The following is a 9,411-nucleotide window of genomic DNA, read 5'->3' as shown; positions in this document are numbered from 1 at the left end:
TCTTTTCATGCTGAAATCGATGTGAACACAAGTGAGCTTATATATACAACAGTGTATATAGCAGTGTGACATACCACATTCAGGTGTTATGACAGTGCACATTTTAACCAACAAAAAAAAATGGAGATCAATTATTTAGAGAAATGTATAATGATAATTAATTATTTAGAGAAATGTATAATGATAATTAATTATTTAGCAAAAATATCTGTAGCTTTTGATTGTATAGGTTAAACATTTATATTTAAACTAATCTTTAAGCACCAATTTATTATTAAGTAAAGGTACATCCGAATTTTCCAGAGCAAATTCTGACCAAATAATTCAAAGTGAGATACAGGAGAATGTGTTGCACATTTGCTCCTAAAATGTCATGAATGGAATTGGTCAGCACATTGTCAAAAACGGGTGGCATGCTAACAATTTATTAAGTGTGGATACTGCTTATTGTTCAGCCAGATGGGTCATTGTCTGCTCCTCTCTGACTGTAGTCTTGCCAGCTGAGTTTTATCTATTATTATTCTCATTTTAAACATACTTGATATATGCAACATGAAAATTGTGCTCCTGGTTGCAGCATTATAGTTTGGCAGCACATGCACAGACCACAGCATATAGTATATATATCTATTTTTTTTATTATTATTTCACCTTTCTTTCCTCTTTCTTGTTGTCTCTGTAGAGTGTCTTATTTTTGTTGTACAATGTCCTTCACAAAGATTTAAAACCTGCAGACTTGTTAAGACCTTAAACAACACTAAGAAAAACAGCCCTTTTTCCCCTGGTCTTAACATGTTTTATACTTTTTCTTTTATCCTGTTGATTTTAATAGAACTTGAATTTTAAATATTCCTTGTAAAATAAGTAACTTAAATGTACATATACATGCCATGTTTTAGCTGCTTGTTTTATGTTTGTCATTTGTAATTCAGCAAAAGACACCCGAATTCCACTTATAGTAAATAATTGCGTAATGCCACAGTTCATTGTTTCAAGTGATCATTAGCAATTATTCTGTGCACTTCAATTCAACATTGATATGCTTTTGATGAGCATGAGGATATTTTCAACATGAATGAAAAAGGCACCTCAATATTTGTTTGAACTCTTCCACAAGCATCTGCTGCCACCTCGTGGATGTCAACTATCATTTCAGTTCAAGCTATTCATGCATCAGTGGTTTGAGCTGAACCAAGCATTACATTACATTACATGTCATTTGTTAGACCCTTTTATCCAAAGCGATTTACATACATTCAGTACTGTGGACAATCCCCACAGGAACAATTTGGTGTGAAGTGTCTTGCCTAGGGACACAACGACATGCTGACTGCAGTGGGACTCAAACTTGCTACCCCCTGATTCGAACTTGCTACCCCCTGATTCGAAGTCCAGCACTCTATTCACTGAGCCACAGCCGCCCAAGCAGGCCTGCAGTGGTTTTCCTCAGCTTTACAACTGCATAGACTTTAGACTAAGACAGCTTTAATACATGAAGTGATTCATGGCAATAAGACCATAAACGTATCATGTTGCTGCACTACTGCAGTTCAAATTAGATGTCTCCTATTATACTATTTTTAGGCATACATTATAGGTCTCAGATTTTTTTTTAAATGTCTATGAAGTGTTTTGCTCAAAACACCAGACAGATCACCATTGTAGCCATGCCTCATACCCCTCTATTTCAGCCCTGTTAGAGAAGTGCTTATACTGGGTCCTTATCTTAAAAAAAGAGAGAAAATTAGAAAATCTAAAAGTGCATTTTGCATGATAGGGGACCTTTAAGGCTCTCTAAAATGCCAGACAAATATCCACAATATCCAATTTAAACTTAAATAAAAGACAATTAACATATTTACTGAAGACAATTTCTAGTCAATGGTAAATGGACTGTACTTTTAAAGCGTCTTCATGAACCTTCATCATCAGTCATCATTCACCCATTCATACCCCATGCATACAGAGTAATGTGCCATTTGCTCAAGTATATGCTAACATTCATAGAACACAATCACACACAACGTTGCCATTGCAAGCAACTTTGGGTTAAATATAAGACATGTTGACTATAGGTTTGAACGGAAAACCTTCCAATTTAAGGACGACGGTTGCACTACCTCGCAGCCACTGTCGCTCCAATGATGTTAAAGGAGGACCAAGATCTTTGGCGATCAAGAAACCATCAACCATCTGTAAAACTGCTCTGTACTGGCTATGCCATTATGTTACTATTGTGGGGGCACATTATGGGACATACACTAAACAAAAATATAAACGCAACACTTTTGTTTTTGCTCCCATTTTTCATGAGATGAACTCAAAGATCTAAAACATTTTCTATATACACAAAATAACCATTTCTCTCAAATATTGTTCACAAATCTGAAAGAATCTGTGATAGTGAGCACTTCTCCTTTGCCGAGATAATCCATCCCACCTCACAGGTGTGGCATATCAAGATGCTGATTAGACAGCATGATTATTGCACAGGTGTGCCTTAGGCTGGCCACAATAAAAGGCCACTCTGAAACATGCATTTTTGCTTTATTGGGGGGGTCTGGGGGGGGTCCGAAAACCAGTCAGTATCTGGTGTGAGGGGTAGGGGTAGGGTTAGGGTTAGGGTAATGTTGTGAATCGAGTGGCCCATGGTGGTGGTGGGGTTATGGTATGGGAAGGCGTATGTTATGGACGACGAACACAGGCCACTCGATTCACAACATTACCCTAACCGAGTAATATGCTGTGTGTTTACCATAGAAGCATGCTAACCATGGAGCTAATGCTGTCGGCTACTGGAGAGAATATGTGTAATGTAATGTCCTTGTGGTAAACCCTGCGAGAGAGAAAGGTTTGAGCAGAGGGATATGATGAGCAGTACACTGAAAAAAACGGAGTTACATTTACTTAGGAAAATCGAGGTAACAAAACGCACTTAGAAAACCTAAGTAAATTTAACATCTTATATTTCAAGTAAAATCTACTTACAGTTAAGAAGTGTTTGTTATTAAAGGCACTTGAGTAAACTTTACTGTCACACTCAGTTTTTGTAAGTAGATTTTAATTACTATTGCAGAGTACATTGTACTTACTATTGCATAGTAGATTTTACTTACTATTGCATAGTACATTTGACTCATTGTACTTACTATTGCATAGTAGATTTGACTTAAGATTACATTTGGATCTTATTACAAATCGCCAGTAAAAAACTATTTAGCTTTTCAGGTAGTTTTTACTTGCTATTCTTTATTTTTATTGCAAAAATATTTAAGTCATATTTACATATAATTTCTTCTACATTAAACATCAGCTCTATTTCCATTAGTTTTTATACATTCTTATATTAAGGCTACGACAAAACATGAAACAACAAACACTTTAACTAAATCAACTTTATTTTGTCATGTTTTAGACAACAGCTTACAACACTTTCAATACATATATAACAATGTAAAAGTACAAAATCGTGAATACATTTTTCTAAATATAATGTTTTTATTCACACACACACATTTAGAAAAATACTATGTACAATCACAACACAAGTTACAAAAAAACCCACCAACAACAATCAGACTCGAGGACAAAACTAAGGAAAATAAATAAAAATAAACCCTAAAAATCGTATTTTTTATGATTATTTGAATGAGTTAATCCAACATTTTGAAATATGAACTAACTTCAAGAACTGAAGTTAAAATGACAATATTTCCATTTTTAAACGGAGTTACAGTAGAGTAGAAGTACACAGTGCTATGAAGAAGAAAACAAAGGAAAGTACCAACAGTTTGCACCTAACTAAATGTACTTTAGTTAAGAAAATCACATGTCCTTTTCAAGGTTCTTTTTGGGGCCAATATAATCTCAAGCACCAATATATCTGTGTACAATGTTTGATTGTTTGAGAAAGAATAGTTTGTGTGAAACCTTCCCTGGGAAATTAAAGGAGTGAAGTCCGGTGGAGATAAGCAGTGACTCTCCGCCCCAAAACGGTCCATATATACTGTTGTTTATTCATGCACGATGTCCCCTGTTTCTGACTGGCTGGTCCCGATATCTGTATCGCACGGCAGTGGAGCGGGTAGCCCGGAGTGCTCTGTTACAGGACACTCTGTATTTTCGTATTGTGTCTTTTTACCATTAAAATCAGATTATTGTTATAACTTTTATGCCGGTGTTTTGAACTCCTTTTCTTATTAATCTGACCAGGCTCATCTAACGGACGGCGCGGAGCAGAGCTGGGCTTTAAGCCACCACTACTGTGTTTGCTCCTACACTACCGATAAAAAGACCGATAATGTCGGAGCTTAACGGTACCACAGTCTTTAATAATTCAGCCCTATCCCTACTAAATTGTGATATGTTATTTGTTATGTGGATAGAACATTACACATTAGCTATGGGGTTTTGGTCATATCACATCAGGTCACTGTTAGTATTAAATACTGGATGCACCAGGCAGCGTGGCACACAGTCTAAAGCTATATAGTAGCTGACACAGTATTTTAGTATCATAATGTAGCGCGAACACCGCCTCCCCCCAATAAAAAAACACTTTTTAAATAAGTGCCATAGATTTATCTGAAATGGAGAATTATCCCCTAGTCGACGGGTTTGAATCTCTGAATAACCCTGCTGAAAAAACCAGCATGGACCAGCATGGACTTCAAGCTGGTCCATGCTGGTCATTATGCTGGTGGACCAGCATGGACACCAGCATGGACCAGCATGGACCAGCATGGACCAGCATGGACCCCAGCATGGACACCAGCATGGACCCCAGCATGGACACCAGCATGGACCAGCATGGACCCCAGCATGGACACCAGCATGGACCAGCATGGACCCCAGCATGGACACCAGCATGGACTGCTGGTCATTATGCTGGTCTGCCGGAGCAAAAACCGTTATACCAGCATGGACCACCATGAACTTCATGCTGGTCCATGCTGTAACATGGTATGAAAAAAAAAAAACCAATATTTCAGTTTATATACATAACATAAATAACTGCAAATTCATAGAATCTCTATATTAAATACATTTATTCACTCACACCCAAAAGATTACCCTGTTAAAAAACACAATATTAGATCTATCTTGCAGCATAAAATAATGACATTGACTTCAAAATGTAGCTTTTTACTATTTTCGACCATATATAGCAATTTCTCATGTTTGTCTTTACAAATACAAATGCATTTTGTTTTTGCGAATCATTGATCTATTCCATAAAGAAAAAATACCCCACAAGCAATGGCATTACGTAAGCAAACATTTAAAGAGTTAAAATTCTGATAAATGTAGAATTTCTTTGAAAGAATTGCAATGATATACGGTTGAAATAAGGAGTAATAGCATATAGAAAGCTTATATTCTTGCAATGCTACAATGCATTTTTCAAAACTATAGACCTTTTAAAAAGTCACTATGAGACATGGTCCATCTACATTGGCACAACTAACCCCCTGGCTCATTAACTAAGTATAGTTTATAACCTAAATTATTGAGTTATACATTCATATGTTATCAATTAATCTGTTAATTGCTTTTACGATGCTGAATAGCTTAACTGCTATTTGTACACAACAGTAAGAAAATACCAATTCAAATTTCCAGAGGCATAGACATTACATACACAATGATATACAGTAAAACAGAAGGAAAAACAGACAGAACCCGCAACCAAAAGTACCCATTAAACCAGGGGTGGGGAACCTTTTTCCTCTCAAGGGCCATTTCAATGTTTTCAACATCCTCCGAGGGCCGTACAAATGATTGACCTCTGCTTAAAAATACTAAAATCACAGCCCATTCATTTCGCCTTTCTTTCATGCTGTGCAAAGAAAACGCGACCTCTTAATCCAGATATCTTACCATGACTCGCGCATGCATGCACGTGCACGGTTGTGGCATGACCACCAAAACAGAAAGATATGGACACAAGATGTGTGCAAATGTATTTAGACTCCTATCCATGTGAACATGATTAAAGTCGGGGGGGACCTAACCTCCTCTAGGGGGGTCCCATGCTCCCCCGGGAAGATTTTTTTAAAATGTTGAAGTTAAAAGCATCAATCTGGTGCATTTATGTGCGCCCGCTGGAGGTCTCTGCTCTAGAGACCTCTCACCGGGCGACCTTCGTAAATACCCTATCAGCCTGTCTGACATGCGTCCGTGGTGACCACCTTCCGTGAAAGGACTGCACCCGTAGGCGCATCCCGCACTAGAAAAGTCGGGTGTAGTGCCACTACGCATTACATAATAACCAATACTCTCCGCACGCCGTGGCGCACGGGGTTTAGTTTTATTATGAGACCCATGTTGAGTGGGTGCTTTACGAGGACATTTGTCTGCGTAATCTGACTCTGCTCGGCGGGCATTATAGATAAAACCCCTCTTTCCAGAATATGGGTTGACTCTCTCTGGGTTTGTGAAAACAGATAAAGTATAACTGTTTTGAGAAGCCCAGGCAGATGTCGTGAGTATCTCCTGCTGTATGCTCCTTAGAGCCAGCTGAGATGTCACGCTTACGGCTCCAGCCGGCACTGCGCATGCGCATGCCGGTGGTGCCCTTACAGCTCCAGCCGGCACTGCGCATGCGCGTGCCGGTGGTATCTTTACAGTTCCAGCCGGCACTGCGCATGCGTGTGACGGTGGTGCCTTCACAGCTCCAGCCGGCACTGCGCCTGCGCGTGCCGGTGGAGCCCTTAAAGCCCCAGCCGGCACTGCGCGTGGCGGTGGTGCCTTCACAGACCCGTCAATAATCCACCTTTTGAGAGATGTCGTAGCTGCTCTCAAAAGGGGAAGAATTGGCGGGCTGTTTGTTGGTTTTATTGATTTTCTTTTCATTTTTTTGAGCTGCGCCCTCGGCCTGAAGCCTGGATGCGTCAGCGGCAAATGTTTTATGACAGAGGAATCAATCAACATGTGACATGTGTTTGTGCGGACTTGAGGATGGTGTTTAGGCATCTCTCGAGGCGGCGGGAACACATTCACGGAGGGGAGAAGGAGGGGCTGTCACGCCGCTCGCTTCTTCTTCCTCGACTGCTGGCCGAAATTCTGGGTTGGCTGAGCCTGAGCTGCAGCCGGAACCGGAGATTTTCTCGGCCAACTTGCCCCTGTCTCCAGCCTGGGCTGGGGACTCGGGGTGGGCTGCGACCTCTGCTTGACCGGTGCTTTAAACCGGGCAGAGTTCGCTTGGGTGAAGGACTGCTGCTGCGAGGGCAGCGGCTGGACCCTTCGAGGGAGGCAGAGGTGGAGTGCCTCGTCCCCCTTCTTCTTCGTCTCACACCTCCTTGCATGGAGGCGAGAGCAGAGCCGGAAATTTCCTCGGGAACGATGGGCATATCCAGCACATCTTCCTTTTCCCGGTCAGGGAGGTTGGTGAGTTTCAGACATCTCGCTCTTTCCTGCACCACCATGATCCCCATTACTTTGCCCGTGGCCTGGACGGCGCAGCGCTGGACACGGAGGCAAATGTCCGTGACCGCTGCCATCTCGACTAGAGTGGCTGCTCCCGGGCTACCCGACAGGTCCTCGCAGAGCTCCGCTTGGTAGGCGGTTAGCAGCGAGGACACGTTCAGGGCCCTGGCGGACAGCGCTGCAGCTTTATAGGACTTTTCAGTCATTGTGGACTGAAAGCGGTCCGCCTTTGCTGGCAGCGTGGGGTTCCTGCTCGGTGAGGGGCCCACCTTCCACCAGCGGTTCCATGGGCGGTATGCGGAGCAGGCCGAGCCTCTCCATTCCATCGCAATCCAGGGAGGAGGCACCCTGGATTGGGACCTTGTTGCTGAAGGGCCGGTCTCTCCACGAGACCGACACTTCATCCAACATTTCTGGAAAAACCGGGAGGAGTTGCCTCCCTTTGCCCGCTGTTTGGGGAAGATGCTTCCCCTCGTATCGGGACCTGGAGGTCTCCTTGGCCATTTCAGGCCACGGAACATTGAGTCTGACCGCAGCGCGTTTGCACACGGCCTGCAGGTCCATGCTCAGACCGGGCGAAGCTGGTGTGCTGTCGCCCGGGAGAGCAGCCCTCGCTCCAGGCTTTGCAGCCTGCGCCGATGACATGAAGGTGTCCTCTTTTTGGTCATCCGACCCGGACAGGAGGAACGCCAGGGCGTCCCCCTCATCGTCCTCCTCATAGTCCAACTCGAGGACATCCTCCGCGGGTGAGACTATGGTGAGGTCTAACCGGGAGCCCCAGCTTGGTAAAGCGCGGGAATCCGGTTCTGAGGCCATCGCTGATAATGAGCCCCAGACCGACACAGAGAGGGGTTCGCTCTCTGTGGCGGACGCCCCCGTGTCTTGACTGCCGGCCGGCGGGTCCATGGACATGGGGGGGTCCTGTTCCGACAGGCTAGCTTGTCTCGCTAGCCGTCGGCGGAGGCTCTTGACTGTGAAGCGGACACAATGTCCGCATGAGCCGGGGTTGTCTCGGCGTGTTCCAGCCCGAGGCAGGACGAACATACCTGGTGTGTGTCTGTGCCCGAGATCTTCAACCCGCAGCCGCAGAGTCGAGCCACCGAGTCGAGCCACCGAGTCCCTGACTCCTCTGGTGTGAGGGAGAGGGGCGTCCATCTTTGTCGCCTCGTGGCGTGGAGAGGGCCCGCTCTCGACAGGTGGGACGGGAAAAAAGGTATTACCACCTTGTCCTTAATCCGGAGAAAAAAGGACGGTGTGGGTCTTTTATTCCCGGAGAATACTGACTGGTGTGGCAGTATGCTCCTCTTTTAATCCTTTTCCCCTCCGTGAGGAAGAGAAAAGAAAAACTTCCTCGCTACCGTGGTGTCGGTAGAGAGCGAGCGAGCTAGCAACAGGTGTGCTGCTAGCTTGAAAAAAAAATCGGACCTACCTTACTTTCTCGTAGAGAAGGGCGAGGTCGATTTTTAAGTACTAACGGCGTTAGTACTACCGTCTTCCTGCGAAGCAGAAGGAGTAGCCGGCTAGCGCCCGTCGACCGAAATGGTATTTTGGGTTCAGTCTGTGGACAGTGAAGCTTGCCCGGCTACTGTGAGATGTGCTCTGAAGCGAGAAGAGGTGTTTGAATGACGCATGCGTTGTGGCGCAAGCTACTGGGGGTGATTTCCCCTGACGCTGACGTCAAGATCACCAGCCAATCAGGATTGGCGTAATGAGATTGATGCTTCTGTTTGCTCCGCGATGAGGCGCATCCCAAAGTGAGACATCGAACGGAGTGTTATGAATGAGAACTAATCCCATATATTAGCAGCAACAAGGTTGTCCAGTGGCTGCAGCTGTGCTCTCTTCATGCAAACATTGCTCAATAAATATTATTGTAATGTGAGTAACCTATGGAGCTAATTTCCATACTATGGTCTGTGTTTAGAAGATGGCAATGAATTTCAACTCAAATATTCATAGCAATTTAATAAATCCTTCCACATA

The sequence above is a fragment of the Pseudochaenichthys georgianus genome, chromosome 17, assembly GCF_902827115.2.
Source record: "Pseudochaenichthys georgianus chromosome 17, fPseGeo1.2, whole genome shotgun sequence".
NCBI lineage: Eukaryota > Metazoa > Chordata > Actinopteri > Perciformes > Channichthyidae > Pseudochaenichthys > Pseudochaenichthys georgianus.
This window is presented reverse-complemented; position numbering follows the sequence as displayed.